The sequence below is a fragment of the Amblyomma americanum genome, chromosome 4 (assembly GCF_052857255.1).
Source record: "Amblyomma americanum isolate KBUSLIRL-KWMA chromosome 4, ASM5285725v1, whole genome shotgun sequence".
In the NCBI taxonomy this organism is placed as follows: domain Eukaryota; kingdom Metazoa; phylum Arthropoda; class Arachnida; order Ixodida; family Ixodidae; genus Amblyomma; species Amblyomma americanum.
In genome coordinates, this window is record NC_135500.1 from 163,250,858 (window position 1) to 163,267,658 (window position 16,801).

Here is a 16,801-nt window from a genome sequence, read left to right on the forward strand (position 1 = left end):
ATCAGTTATCACGCAAGGAATGTAGCGAGCGCGCACTTTTGCAACATTGTCTCCTGTCATGATCCTACATTAGTGATGAGAGAAAAAAGATGATTAAAAAAACCAGTAGTTGTTAGCATAAAGAAAGGCATATGCGAAGATTTGTGATGTGGTCTCCTGTCCTATAAACTTGAAATTTAAGGCAAAAAATTTCTGAGCAGCACTGTTTCTGGAAGCTCTTATGCATAAATAAAGACGTGGGATACTACAACTAGACTCAACTACGGGCTCGCTTCATTGTGAAAGGTAGTGATGGAAATGTAGGTTCCGCTTTCACAGTAATTTGGATGGCACAAGGGCAGCTCTGCCCAAAGAGTTGACACAAGCTATATTAGTCAACTCAAGGTGGGGTCAAAGGTCAATTTCCCAAAAATTTTACGCCAGATGAGCCGAGCATCAGGCTTGCACCCATTGTATCGCCGGTGGGATCCGGGTGGCACTGCAGATCGAACTCCGAACCTCCTGCATGGGAGGTGGTTTTTTAAACAACTAGGCCACCTCTGCGATGATCTTTTTGATACTTTACGCTATTCTTCAAGATAAGTGATTGTGTTGCGAAAGCGCCGACGGCAGTCGCTGCCTCAGGATGATGCGCTTAGGGGCGCGACATTCCGGAAATTGGAAGGTCGCGGCTCTCGAGGTTGCGGCATGCCATGGGTGGAAAAATTTCAGACATATAATTGACAACACTTCGTGTGAAATAGTGTAAGCCACTTAAATGTAGGCGGTTTATCGCATCTTGAGATAAGCAAGATGCTCAAGATGAGTGCAGTGATGACAGCGCCAAGCAATGAGCGTTATTTCCCTACCTTGCCGCACCAGAGGCGCCTTCATAAAATGTCGGGACAGTCTCGAATGAATTCTTATCAACACCTTGCTCAGTCTTCCCAAAAAAATACCTCCTATGGCACTTGGAAGAACTAGATCGCCTAACCAAAAGGCACCCACTGCAGACTCACTGCCGCTTATAATCTAGCTCGGTCCAACGTCGGCGGAGCCATACTGGGAGACTCTCCTGGCCAGCTCCTGCTGCTGACCAGCGCCTGATTGTTACCAACGCCCTGTAGCGGAGAGCCCTCTAAGGGCTGTCCTTTGCCCTGTGAGAGCAGCTCCGTAAGGGTTGCCTCGTGGCATTGTAGGATGTTTGACCCCCTCTGTACTGCTTGATAATAAATGTTTTCGCCACCACCACTACCGGCCATAACTGTATTTAGAGAGGATAGACAGGCCTACTGACAGGTAACTGGAAAGATAATTTAGAAGAACAAATATTTTTTATCTCACTCAAAACTTTGCAACCATAAATGCTGAAATCGGTCGACAATCGTCGGGCTTGAAAGTATGCGAATGCGATGTGAATTGCGAGTTAACTTGTTACAGAACAGATGTTTAAGATTTGAGTGCCGCTGAATCAGAAGTCTAAACTACTTTAACTCAGAAAGTCTTTACGATACTGTGGCTAAAGTACTTTTGTTTCAACCGCAAAACCCGAGCTGTCTTTAGGTATAGAGCGTTATAAGGCAAATCTCATAATCTAGGCGCAGTGCAACTTAAGTTTATAATTACGCCTGAAAAGGTGCAAAAAATAATAAGTTAAAATTTTTTACTCCTAACGCATGTCGCAAACATTTATGTGGGGCGAACACACGCTCCTGGTTAAAGGACACTTTAATTGCCATTCTTCATTTCAAGTGCTCAGGGAAGAGGTCACCGAGAATGGGGTGCTGCTTGGGAAACTAGCTCAACTAAGAACTCACAGGTTTCCCTCCCTAAATAAGTCATGCATATTTATTAGTGACCCATAACGCTTCGAAAAATGGAACTGAGAACTAAACATTTAAACATGGTTCATTGATAGCTGTGATGTTTCGATAGCTGATCATTATGTAGTTTTCATGGAGCAGTGATCGTTTATTTAAGCATTGAAAGTGTTTTGCATTATTACAAACCGAACTTTAGTCAACGGATGACGCAGCGAAGGCTCCACTGGTGTCGTTAACATTACACGACGCCTCATGAACAAATCGTACGTGACGAAGTGGGAACTACTTTAATGACAACGGCAGTGAAATGTCAGATGTTTCGTGATGCAAATCTCCGTCATGAATAATGACAACCTTTGTATATTTGAAATTGCATTCATGGAGTGCTCAGGTTATAACCGTCAGTGTTTCGTAGAAGCCGGAGGCCGAGTGCAAAGACGGAGCTTTGCGGCAGGAGTTCATAGAAGTGCCTGCGAGATGAAAATTGATTGCACTTGCGAGTTGGTCGTTTACGTGTACGCTTAGCGCATGAGCCAGAACGTTTCTGGGTTATCACAATAAGGGCTGTAAAGAAATGTTGTCTTGAAAGTGGATCTAAAGAAGTGTATGCCGAGAGAGTAATAACAGTGCCAACTAACTTAATCTTACCGTGAATAGCATGAAACCAGAAGGAAAAAGTGTATCGGACCCCTTCTAGGCACGTCTATATTATGTACAGGCTTTTCAGCGGAGATGAGAAGCACTGTTAAAGGCATTAATTTAAAAATCTTTTTTTTGCCCTTTAGTCAGAAACTAATAAGTGCTTTCTTCGGGACAGCAGTATATACACAGGGTGTTTCACTTACGTGTTTACACAATTAAATAAAATAGCCTTTTTGAGTTAGAAGAGCGCTTTTTTTCTCAAAGCATTGTCAGCAGTGCAGTACATCAGAATACAGCCAAGACGTACTAACTGGCAGGCTGGTTAACCAATATTGAATAATTAACTTTTTAACTATTACTGTTAGGCTCCTTAATTTCTAGAGGCCCATAACCCACCGTAAGTAATATCCATAAAAGTTTTTAGAATTTTGAAAACGCGGTTACTCTCGACGCTGTGGCCCAACAAATTTTGCCTACATCGTAACAAAATACATGCGCTTTCGAGACGCTTGTAGGCAAAGCAACGCCTCCAGGGCACGCAACTACAAACGGCTACAAAAGGACGCTATACAGCTTTCGCAGCTTTCTCCCCTAAACATTTGACCGAAAACAGACCGTGTGGCTTCGGAACGTAAAACGAACCGTTTATATTTAGTTAAAAAAAAACCGTAGATACGCTCGTGCTGGTTCCTAATAAATTGCTCTCTTTGGCTGTGAACATGAATCGAAGATTGCGCTCTTGCACGGTGCTGTGTTTTGTGAAGATTACAATGAGTGACAGCAGTAGCAATGGCCAAATAAAACAATGATTATATGACCGTAGCACACACACTCACCTCACTATTTCCTATACCTTTCCTATTCTATACTATCCATACTTTTGCCATACCTTGTGCTTGGCGCATGATGGTCTTAGTTGCCATAGATGTGCCATGAAACCCAACACAACACAAACAACACCCTCGTTGTTCCGGACTAAAAATTTGCATTCGTCTTTCGGCGCAAAGAGGTTGCATTGTTTTAGTCATTTGCGTCACGACAAATGACGGATAACGTACTGGCACAGAATATGGATCCTGGAACAAAGAAAAAAGTGAGACAATTTCTCCACTGCCGACAATATTTACTGAGGGTGCTACAATGTACTTTGTTTATTATGGTCAGAGAAAGAATAGCGGCGGCAGACGTCGCTGGTCCACGTACAGAGCTTCACTGCTCCGTTTGCTGCCACAGATAACCAGCCATTGATGTTTATATGACAAATAAGCGCATCGTTTCTAAACGCATCAGGTACATTTGGAGCGGAGAGATTTCTCCCGATAACGGCTGAAACAACAACAAAAAAAGAGTGCACCTCGATGGGTGGCAGGCAACACAGTCGGCGTGGTCAGACGAACGCAGGGTTCCACTTCCAGAGATAAGCGAACACAGAGAACGCTCAATTTCGACGTCCAAGCCGCAGTTAGAGCGCAGCTATCACCTCCTTCGGCAAACAGAAAGTGCGCGACTATGTGTAACGGCGGATAAGCGCGGGCATGTACACTCACACAATCGGGGACGCGATCGGGCCTCGCCAAATGATTCCGTACATATATAGCCTGAGTGGCACACTCGTGCTTCGTGACTGCCTTAGCGACTTATGCCACCACCGCTTCGGCTGGCAGAAAACGAGGCTGAAAGCGCAGGAGCTATGGGGGTAATGTGTAGCAGGGGTCCAGCCCGCCACACACGAACGTCCCATGCGTTTCAGTACGTACGTTTTTTTTCCCTTACCTATCAACCTCGGCGTCGCGTTTTCTCCCGCCCTTTCACGTGGGGCCAGCAGCGGGTCATCGATTGCGGCATCGACAGGGAACACGCGCCTGCGTCGACAGCAGCTGGCGGCGGAGGCGCGCGGTGCTCGAAACGCGCTCGCGCGCTCACACCAGGCACCGTGGCCGGGCTGACCTGGCCTTCTCTGCTGGCGAATGACCTTCTCCGGCTGCCGCTGAAAGAGCGCGTTTTGCTATCCACTTCGACGAGGCCCCGATTGCCGGTCGCCACTCTCCGCCGCGTCTTTTCTGCTGCGTCGGCCCCTCTGTTTGCTTCGAGCCGGAGCTTGCTGCTTTCTTTACTGGGCTTCCGAAAGGCCTCTCTTCGCATTTGTGTTTTCCGACCACTCCCCCCCCCCCCCTCCCCGCGAACTTGTACTTGCCTTTGGTTTCTTTGTCGTGAAGCGAAATCATCAAGTGGGCCTGCTGGAGAAAGGCTTGCAACAGAAGGAAGTGTGGCTCGGCACCACCTGGCCTCGGTTAGGCGGGAAGGTTAAGAGAGGCGGGTCACAATGATCATTGTTTCCGGCTCGCTTAGGAATATAACAAAGCGGCGGTACCTAAGGAGGGTCATGCTGGGAAGACAGCGGTAAGAACACTGAGAATTGCGTTTGAATCGCACGAGGTAGTGGCGATTTGTTAGAAATAAAGCTCTAACCGAAAAAGTCACGGGGCATACCGGACTGTGACGTGACGTGCATGGTGCATGAGGAATACATCGCGTGCTAGTTGTTGCTTGGGTAGACTTTATTTGTTGTGAACAAAATATGTTGCCGCCGCTATATCAAGGGCAGTGTTAAATATTAATTGATCTCAGTGCTGGAGCGAAATTAAGATTGAGGAGGTCGTGCATCTTAATTTTTCGTTCACGTCTGGTTTACTCAGTCTAACTCTGCAATTCTACAACAGTCTTTACTCATCATTATCTACTCTGAGTAATATTTTTGTGCCTAGTCTTTCCTTGCATTTAGTCGTTTGAGTCGAATAATCTTTTTTTTTCACGCTGGAACTACGCAAGCGCTAAGCCTTTTTTAGCTTCAGAGAAAAGGAAAAGATTCGTTTGGTTTATGACGGTTTAACGTCCCAAGGCGACTCAGGCTATGAGGGACGCCGTAGTCAAGGGCTCCGGAAATCTAGACCACCTGGGGTTCTTTGACGTGCGCTGACATCGCACAGTACAGGAGCCTCTATGGCATTTCGCCTCCATCAAACTACGACCGCCGCGGCCGGGATCGAACGCGCGCCTTTCGGGTCAGCAGCCGAGTACCATAACCACTGAGCCACCGCAGCGGACTAAGGAAAAAGTGTTTAAAGGAGCTATTGTGTGCATTATAAAATATTGGGGTATCTTAGTTTTCTATAAAACAGCATTGCCGAGTCTTGTATTCAAAACAAAACTATTAACATAGCGACTTTCACAGGCGCAGCGTTTTAGTATATTAAGAGCCTCACGTTTTAAATAAAAAGCACGATTTTTATTTTCTTACCCGCAACCAGCCTTGTTTAAAATAAAAATTTAAAACTGCTGACCTTCACAATATTGTGCGTGGATCAATATGCAGGTATAGAGTGAGTACAGGAATTGTACATGGCGTGCCGTTGTACTAGTTAATAATTAACTTCCCACAACCGGGTAAGCCACCTCATTGGATATATTGCCCATCAGTGCTGTGTTTCACACAGCTCCCGACATATTAAAGACTACTGTCCTCATAGTTGAGTAGAACTTCAGACCATTCCCAGCTCCTAACATTTTTTTTCACTCATTTTATTCCAGTACAATGGCCCTGCAGTTTGCTCCAGAAAAAAGATTTTAGTGCCTTAGAAACACTGATCTTGAACAGCTGAGGGTTTTAATATAAGGAAAACCACCAGGTGGCTCTGTAATATTGGCGGTAAAGTTAATTAATGATCTTGTCCCAAGAGGCAAGGAAACTCTGATACAACCATTGGAGGCAGTCACAACAAATGAGCAAATTCTGCACAGCTGGAAACAGAGTAAAATGAATTTGATTTATAAAGGAAAAGGCGATAAGACGAACATAAAATCCTTCCGACCGATTACGATAACATCAGTTACATACAGGCTGGCGATGCAGGCGGTGAAATTAAAAATGCAGTCACGTGTAGAAAGTAATAGAATACTCGGAGAATTTCAGGATGGGTTCAGAAGTAGTAGGCGCTTATACAATAGCCTTTTCGTACTTAAACAGTGCATAGAAATAGCTAAGGCGGAAAACAGACCTCTGTATTTAGCCTTCCTGGACATAAGCGGTGCATACGACACCATGAACAGGGAACTCCTGTGGAACATATTAAAAGGTGAAAGTATCGGTCATGAGGTAATTGATTTTCTACAGGAAATATGTCGAGAAAATAAAGCTGAAATAACGTGGGAAGGAATTAAGAGTACGACAACTGCCGAGGTACAGAAATGATTAAGGCAAGGTTGTCCTCTATAACCGCTGCTGTTCATGCTTTATATCATAAGTATCGAAGGAAGGCTACAAGGAAGCAATCTAGGTTATAATCTATCGCACAGATTAGGCGGAAAGGTTGTGGAGCAACGACTACCGGGCTTAATGTATGCGGACGATATTGTACTGTTAGCAGATAGCCAGGAAGATTTGCAAACTCTGTTTAATTGCTGTGGAGACCAAGGATACAGCCTAGGTTTCAGTTTTGGCGCAACTAAGTCAGGTGTGATGATTTTCAACGATACAACTTCGCTGGAGCTTGCAATAGAAGGCCATGAAATAGATCTGATGATGATGATGAATTTTTATGGTGCAAGGGCATCTATGGCCAAAACGCGCCATGACACAAGGTATTTTCCATTTCTCAAGGTGGGGTCAAAGACCCATTTCCCAAGCATTTCGCCCTAAATAAGCCGAGCACCAGACCAGGGAAAAGCTTGTACCCATTGTATCACCGGCGGGTACCCGGCGGCACTGGGGATCGAACCCCGCACCTCCCGCATACGAGGCGGATGCTCAACCACTTGGCCACCGCATAAAATACACCTAGTGGCCGAATACAAATACCTCGGAGTATGGGTAAACGAAGGGCAGATGTACGCGGAAAAGCACGAACAGTCTCTCATAGCAAACGGGCAAAGAGATACCGGGATAATGAAACATAGGGCATTGGGGGGGGGGGGGGGGGGTACAACAGGTATGAAGTACTGAGAGGTATTTGGAAAGGAATAATGGTGCCGGGGCTTACTTTCGGGAATGCGGTTTTGTGCTCAAGGGCAAAAGTTCAGTCGAGATTAGAAGTAAATCAGATACCTGTTGGAAGATTAGCATTAGGTGCCCACGGGAAAGCCAGAAACGAGGCAGTACAACGGGATATGGGCTGGGCATCGTTCGAAGCACGGGAAGATGAGAGTAAAATACTATACGAAGAACGCCTGTTTCCATAGGGCGATAACAGGTGGGCAGCTAAGGTATTTAAATAGCTATAAAGAAAGAGCGTTGACTCAACATGGCGGAAAGAACTAGGAAGCTAACCAATAAGTATGCCAGACACGAGGACGGAAAAGAAAGAACATTAAACGAGAGACTAAAAACGCGGAAGGTAAACTTTGGATAGTTTCAATGGAAAAGAAGCGTAGTGTAGAACTGTATCGATACTGGAAAAAGTAGATTAGGAATGAAGCGTTTTAAGATAACTCAAGAGGCAGTGCCCTAGTCTTTTAAGCTAGGTCAGAATGTCTTAGAACGCGGCGCTATAAAAAGAAATTTAACGAAGAAGATGACACATGTGCTGTGGTTGGTAAATTTGTAGACACAATAGAGCACCTCATACTAAAATGTGATGATATCCATCCCGATGTCGATGCAGGCACAGTCACTCTTACTGAGGCCCTAGAGTTTAGAGATAACAATAGTCACGTAAATAAATCTGCGGTGGAAATTAGCAAAAGGCGATTGGAAGATTGGTGGCTCAAAAGCAGGGAGGTGATTTAAGGTTGAAAGTGTAGGAAGACGTATTTAAAGAAAATGGCACATTTTAATAACTTACAACACAGTTAAAAAAAAGAAAAAAAAAGCTGAGCATGGTGGCAACTGCCATCACCTCGTTTCAAAAGGGACGCTCCTACCTTCCATCCATCCGTCCACCAAGGACTCCAGCCTTTAGTAGCATTTTGTGCTCAGTGAGGTCCATTATTTGAAGCGAGCCAAGAAATGTCAAGATATTGAAACATGTAAGAAGGCAGAAAAGTATACATAAGAATCCATTTTAGGCGTTATTTCATCTAGAATGGACCAATAACGAATGAAAGACATGGCACTGCCTTTGCCCGAGCGAGGGACTTGAGGACTGTCGTAGCGAAAGCAAAGCGTGCCTAGCCCATACTGCGTTGTTTTCAAAAATAGTCCTGTTTCTTTTTCCTTAGTTCAACCTCTTACCACGGCCATGCTGCTGTATCAAGGCACAACAAATGCCAGTTAAATCACTTACTTCAGTATTTTCTTCTCTGGTTACATTGTAATTAGGGAAAGACACTGAACTGGGCAACCATATGTGACCTAGCCCAATTCCTAACACTCATCCGTGAAGTCGCTGTCAAAACTTACGTGCTATTAAAAAGAGCACACCTGTACAGAAGATAGTATCAAAGCACATCCTTATTAAAATTTATGAACTGTTCATTAGAACTTTGACTTTTTCGAAGTTCCATCTCTTCATGCGACCGAAAAATAAAATTAAAAAGTGCAAGCGAGCGAAGGTTCGACTCAGCTTTAGGGGAGTCACTATCAGTACATTTTCAGTGGGAAATTCCGCAAGAAGGAGTAGTAGTCGCTTGCTACTATGGGTACTTCATGTAATCGGCAAAAATTTACTTTAAGTGACAGAAGAAACGAAGTTTTCTCCGCCTGAGCATTTGTAGCCGCGCTAAACACATCCAAGCATGCAAGAAGCTCCACACAGCTGCACTTGCTTCTGTAAGTTAAGAATGTGAGTCAATGCGGGAAGTACTAAAGCAAAAACGTGACATAACGCGCTAACAACTCTAAGATTTCGGCTTCTGCCTCGCTAGCGTCAGATACAGCTTCCTTTTCACTGTAAACGATTCTTAGGACTTTAGTTAACCGCTGCACTTTTTCTTTTCGCCTCAGCATTTAACAAGTAATGTCTGCTGCTACAAGCAGCCAACTTTCTTGCGCTAAACTGATATAACGTCAATTGAAAGGCCGAATATGAAAAAAAGTACCAACTGATTACTCTCTCTTCCTGTTTTGTTAATTTTCGTGAAATTAATGGCTGTTGTTTTTCAGTTGCTGTTCGGCTAAGACGTCTAATTCCTGCCTCGTCCTTTTTTGGTCAGACCAGTGGCTAGAAAAGGCGAAATGATTAGCTTCGCATTTCATGCATAACAACATTGAGTCAGAAAGGAAGAAAGCGAAAGAAAGAAAGCCAGAAAGTAAGGAAGAAAGGAAGGAAGGAAGGAAGAAAGAAAGAAAGCAAGAGAGGAAGAAAGAAAGAGAGACATAAGGAAAGCAAGAAAGAAAGAAAGAAAGAAAGAGAGAAAGAAAGAGATTAAGGAAGAAACAGTGGAGGAAAGCAAGAAAGAAAGGAAGGAAGAAAGGAAGAAAGAAAGAAAGAACGAAAGAAAGGAAGGAAGGAAGGAAGAAAGAAAGAAAGGAAGGAAGAAAGAAAGAAAGGAAGGAAAGAACGAAGAAGGAAAAAGAAAGAAAGAAAGAAAGAAAGAGGGAAAGGAAGAAAGAAAGAAAGGAAGGAAAGAACGAAGAAGGAAAAAGAAAGAAAGAAAGAGGGAAAGGAAGAAATAAGGAAAGAAAAGAAAGGAGGAAAGGGAAGGGAAACTCTTTACTCTTCGAGGATTAAGCGCCAAGCGCAAGAAAAGGAGCCGAGTTAACGAGAATACACGCAACTGGTGTAATCTGTACGAGTCGACCGAAATAGACAGCACGGGAACGAAAGAAGACGTTGAGCACAAAAGAAAAAAGGAGGGAGATGACACCATACATATCCGCCCTAGATTCCTGAACGAACGCTGAAAAAGCTTCCGGAGCGGCGGAAATGAGACTGTCAGTTGGGCGAGTATAAAAACAGGATACTCAATTTCATTTCAAAGCGGCGAACCTCCACTCCTCCTTTGAGCTCCATTTTTGCTTGAAAAACCCGTCTAACAAGTGAAGAAAAGACGAAAAGGGAGAACAGACGCTACAGTAAGAGGTAAAAAGTCATGAAATCTAGCAATCAGGGTGAACTAGAATATAAGAATAATAAACTTGTTCCTTCTACTCTACGGTCGAATAGGAATGGGGCTGTTTGGTTTCCGAAGTCGGAAATATAAGGTTTCTCGCAGTATCTGAAATCTAACGCCGGAATGAACGGCTGTGGCACAGACACACGTACCTGCCAGACATGCGTCGGCTCCCGGCCTTTTAGTGGGTGTTCAGTGCGTTTGGTTCTGGATATCGTGATGCGAGAAGTAGATAAACTGCAGGTTGCAAATCGTATTCTCTGAGATCACGAACCAAAAGCGAGACTTTCTATACTTGGAGATGACGACAAAAAACAATAGTAGGAACAGAACGCAGATGAGCAATGGCGTTAACTTTTGCCCGTTTAACAACTAGGAGTGTTGTTAACAACTGCTTCTGTTGTTAGCCTACATCGTGCAGCCTTAGCTGAACTACGCTAAACTAAAGCAATCTCTGATTAAAAATTAATGATAGTAAGAAACACGCCCCATTCCTGTAAGAAAAAGCTCTATTTGTGTTAATTAAGGAATATATATTTCACAGTACGAATAACTTTAATTCTAGGTTCTTGATAAAACGCAGCGTTGTTTTTTCACTGACAGTAAGTGCCGTCAAAGCAACGGGTACTATTCGGCGTTAGATATTTGTGCAAGCATTGCACATACCACTAAATGAATTGTTATCTTGATATAAAATAAATTACTGAATTGTTTTTTTCTTTTATGGCAAGACATTGAAACTGGCACGCAACCGTTAAGCTTTTCTGTTCTTTTTGAATAAAAAGCCATTTCCATGTCTACGAACACTTGCTATGCACAAGAAAATTTTACTGAAACATAACTGCCGGCTAGTTGGTGCATGCCTAACTGGAATTTTCTGAACAAAACAAAAAAGATCACACACACACAGACCCAACAACAAAACATAGCTCTGTGTAGCGTCCACGGCGCTCTGTTGTCTGAGTGTTTTGACGCTAACTACTCCACCTAAATGCTCTTTGGCTGGCTGCAAACGCATATTTCGTCTCATCCATCCTGATCGCAAAATGAGCGAGTATAGTTCCTTAACGAATTACTTAGATTTCGGTAGATTGCAGGAAAGTTTTGGGTGAAAGAATTACGTAACTTTCGTGCATATTAGAATCCAGTGAGTTGTGTCAATACAGTGGGGCTTAAGAAGAAGCTTGCTTAATTGGGCGATATACTTGCAAAGCGGTTAAAGCCTTACAGCGAACTCGTCTAAAACTGTTTTGATTTTCCGATCCTCTGCATATTGTGGAACTTAGTACGTGCTGTGTCTGTTAAACATATAAAAAAGCAAGAAACGGTCCGTAGTTAAGGGATTACCGAGAGGAGGAAACAACAAGGAGCACCGCTATGAACAGGTTAGCGTTTCGCATAATATACTTTTAATAAATAAATAAAAAATAAATGTAGGAAATTTACCGAGTTTTAAAGCGATGACAAACCATATATTTAGGCAATAAGGGAGGACCAGCCTGCATACTTAAGGCTCTGGCGGATATTTACAAATGCTAATATTGCAGCAAAGAAGATAATTTATTGTCTTGACCGTTGCATCGCTACCATCACATCCTCATCATCATCATCATCGCCACCACCTGGCTCAAGACTAGAGTGAACGGCATTAAGGACAGCTGGCGAGAGCAATCTCGCTCAGGAATCAGAGCAGTGACAACTGATCTGGGGAGACGATGAGGGCGGAATGTGACTATTTGCGCTTAAGAACGTTTTAGTATCGATAAAAGCAGTGCTTCCACCATTTATCATAAGTCTGCCTTACCGCATTCGTTACGGTTTTCGGGTTCATCACAACTAATGCTTGGAACACGTCACCGCTTTTGTCTTTCAAGAGGTGCCGGAGGTTATATGATTTTGGCACAAAGCGCCAACGCTATTGAACATGTCCACCTCGTCTTTTATACAACTTCTGAAGCTCTCTACTGGGTGCTGTGCCGATTCGTGCGAACGCTGTTCGATGGAAAGTTTGTGGACGACACGACAGCCAAACACTTCCGTCTCACTCGCCTTGAAGGTTAACCAGGTTGAAAATTTGGCCTCATGGTTCTGGTTCGACAGGTTAGCCTCGTTCCTGAGATACAACCCGCACTGTTAAGTTTAGTGGCATCGTGATGTCTATTATAACACTCACACTTCCACAGCAACCTGACCTGTCTTCGACCTCTTTGTCGTGAATGCCGTTGAAATGAGCAGGGTCTGTCTGGCAAAGCCAGTCGGAGATGGCAGTAAGAAAAATAGTAGCTTGAGGGAGCTGTGCTCGAGCGCATCTCGTACCTCCAGCAAGTGCAAGGAGTGTAAAAACAACAGTGCATGCCTTTTCCAGTGGCCAATGTAACGTGGAAATTAGTGCTCACACGAATATGAAAGCTCATGACTGAATCCCTTGCATGCCGAAAAAAAGATTAAGAAGGAGGCGATGGCGACGCCATATTGCCACAAGTGAGACAATTAACTATTGGATTACGAGAATAATTTGGGTGCTAGGTGATTTCTCAATAATTTCAGCGTTTCCAACTGCGTTTTCTTTAATCCGTGTCTATCTAAGCGTTGTCGAAGTACCATTTACGCGCGTATCTTGTGCCGCATCCTACTCTGAACATTGAAAGGCTTTTGTTTTCCCAGGAAACGTCATGGTTTATACGTAAGTATCACATTTACTCGCAAATAAACGCACGTTTCTTTAAAAAAATCTGTATAAATTTACTGGGTGCGTTCATTACGCCTCGAAAAATATTTAAAAAAAATTACAGTGGTAAAAACGGGACAAAAAATCTGCTCGATCCCGTATGAGTCACCTTCAAAATAAACCAAAACGCACTCTTTTGAGCTTGAGAACATAGTCTACAATTTTTTTTTTCTTCAGCCAGTACACATAACTCGCGTGGCCACCCATGATCATGTGTAAAGAGCGCACTACTAGAGGTCATTGTAGCACTACTCACAGCATTCAGCGCGAGGAATGCCAGGAGTAAGTTGCTAATGCTTCTATACTAATTAAGACAGATCTAACAGAGTAAACTTTTGCGACCAGCCGCGGTTTCTATTAGTTCTCAGATTTTTCGCGCAACATTTTAATTGGTCGTTCGTCCCGCAGAGTGAGATATCATAGCACTGACATTCCACATTAGCACATTATGGAACTGCGTAGTTGCTCCGGCATTCACAAAAGGACGATGTCTAGTATTTACTATTATCAGCAGAAAACTATGCTCGAAAAGAATGAGGTGCGTTTATTACGGGAGAGAAAAAAATTGCAGTTTCCTATAGCCAAAAAGGGGAGGGGGGAGGGAAGGGTAGTTCAGTTTTTCTTGATCCTGTCAGCGAAGCCGAAGTGACGGAAGTAATAAAAAGTCTTAATAACAGCAGCGCTATTGATGTTGATGGCATGCAAGTGAAACCTTTGAAACACGTCATCTGTGTCCTTGCTCCCTACATAAATTACGTTTTCAATTTATGCCTTGAACAAGCGGTATTTCCACGCCAAATGCAAGTTGCACGTGTGAAGGTATTGTACAAGAAAGGTGATAAGAATGATATGGGGAATTACAGGCCTGTTTCCATACTACCTGTCCTATCAAAGGCATTCGAAAAAATCATTCTCAAGCGATTTTCGAAATTTGAAGAGAAACATAACCTCATAGTTGATTGCCAGTATGGATTCCGAAAGGGAGTTAGCACCGAGTCGGCACTTCTTGCCCAAAAAGAGTATATTTTAGACCACATTGAACAAGAAAACGTAATATTAGGCATATTTATAGATTTTTCAAGAGCCTTTGACCTCATAAATCATCAGATACTGATCACGAAGCTAGAAAGATATGGCTTTCGGGGTGTGGCTGCGGCGTTAATCCGATCATATTTAACCAATAGGAAGCAAATTGTAGATATAGAGGGATTTTGTTCGGATTCACTAGCAGTTAACTGTGGCGTGCCGCAAGGCAGTATTTTGGGGCCATTCCTTTTTAATCTCTACGTGAATGACATAGTAAGCGTAACCCCATCCACAAAATTTGTCATTTACGCAGATGATACGAGTCTATTCTTTTCAGCAAATGATCCTGATCAATTAATTCGCCATGCGAATGAAAGCCTAGCCAAGCTAGAGAAATGGACTGAAGAAAACCGTTTAAAAATAAACATACAAAAAACAAAGGCAGTTCTATTTCACGCCAGAAATAAAACTATAACAACTAGCCACAGTGTTTTGCTCAAATCAACCCCAGTTGAAATAGTGCCTTGGATTAAAACATTAGGTGTTACGTTTCATGAGAACTTATCTTGGGATGCACATATTAACTGCTTAACCAAAAAACTTTCTCAAGTAGTCGGCCTCATATATCGAAATGCAAGTGTACTACCGCGTAATGTAATGATAATGCTGTATTATACCTTGTTTTGTTCAAGACTTAATTATTGCCATTTAGTTTGGGCCTCTACGACGCAAAACAATATACACAAAATTCATATTCGGCAAAAAAAGTTTCTACGTGCCGTTGCAAGTGTCCCCATGTGCTATCCCTCGGAACCATTATTTCACATGTATAACGTGATGCCTGTTACGAAGATTTATGATTATCGTCTGTGCAAACAATACAAACAAGAGATAAAAAATGGTACTTGTTTCTTGCGTCAGATAGCCAACATAAGTAGTCATCCTAAAGCATACAACACGCGAAATTTTGAGAGGTGGAAAGTTGAAACATGTAGGACAACATATGGATTACAAATGTTAAAAAACCGGTTACCAAGGCTTTTAAATACGTTGCATAAGAAAAACATACAACCCGAAAATATTACTTTCAAGAAAATTTGCCACTACTTTACGAACTAAAAATAAGAACAACAAAATAGTCTCACAATATTCTATCTCAAAGCGTCACTTTCATTTTGCTATGTTGTCTATATATCCCCGGCGATGAGATTTGTTGAAAGTGTGTGCCCTCTTGTTGCAGTCAGGTTTTCGTGGAAACTTCCTTTTTTTAATGTATAGCTTTTGTTTGCGGTTTCACACTTTCATGCATTTGTTTTGTGGTTGCTGACCGCTACCTGTAGTTGCCAATGTGGGGGCCTGCGGCCTTGTCAAGCTGCCTTAATGACAGCTTTTTCTGCTGGCCTCCGGCATCATGTACGTGTGATGCAAATAAAGTTATTATTATTATTATTAATATTATTATTATTATTATTATGCGCACGCATTTATTACGCGAGTAAATACGATAAAATTATTTCAATAAAGCAGGAATTGACCGTTGTCAAAAAGTCACCGAAGATTTAAATGGAGCAATGGGACAAGCAGCAACGCGTTACTCAAGTAGAGGAAAGAAGCCGCAGGTCGTTGGCGCTCAGTTTGGTAAAACTGTACTTATATTCACCCCCCCCCTCCCCCCTCCCATACGCATGCAGACACGCACATTCGTATTCGAATAAGCGCCACATCCCGAGAAGACTACCACGAGAGATTCGCACACACGCACACATGCGTGCAGAAAGAAAGCGGTCCCACCACGATGCGCTGCGAGAAAGGATACAGCGACGTGCCGAGCGGCGTGCGTCGCGGTGCGTGCCAAGGGCCAATCTCATTCGGATCCACTTCAATCCACTCGGGCGCCCTCTCCGGCGCCGAGCCGCCACCGCTGCACTTGCCCGAGGGAAGAGAGGAGGCGCAAAGCTGGAAGATTCGTCCAGATGGACCTTCATTTGCAGATTAGGGAAACAGCCTTCCCGCTGCTTCCCGCTTTCTCCACGCGCTGGGAAGCACGGAAACGAGCTTTAGGGAGACGGCGGCGGCGACAACGACCACAGAGACCAGCGGGAAAAAGGGTCAGCAGGGAGGAAATGGGGAACAGTCGTTCTTGTGAGGGGGAGGTGGGGAGAAAAGAAAAGGGAGGCTTTCTCCCTTCTACGGACCGCGCTCATGCTCTCTTCCTTTCTGAGCCAGCCTGGCTGTGGCAATCATATTCGCGCGTGTTTCACACGTCTCAACGACGACGCGACTGCCTTTGTGCGGGTCCCCTGTTCTTTATTTTCTGTCGTTTTTTTCATTCGCTACGTTCACCAACGGTTGCCACCTCTTTCTGGGGCGTTAATATGAGCCTCTATTCTTGCCGAGAGCTGAGAAGACGGCAGACATTGCGGAGTTTGGTCACGCGACCATCCGAGTCGCCAGGCGTTGGGGACTTTAGAAGAGCCTATAAGGGACGAGGGAGTGCGGCTACAGCTAGGAACTTCACCTATGTTCGGCCTTCTTGGCCGTATTACAAAGGGTGCAT

General features: G+C 43.7%; 1 protein-coding gene across 1 annotated transcript in view; it reads right to left on the reverse strand.

The window, feature by feature from the left end:
* The window catches only part of LOC144128609 (cell adhesion molecule Dscam1-like), a 388,116-nt gene that overhangs the window by 169,974 nt on the left and 201,341 nt on the right, over window positions 1-16,801 (reverse strand). The window lies entirely within an intron of this gene.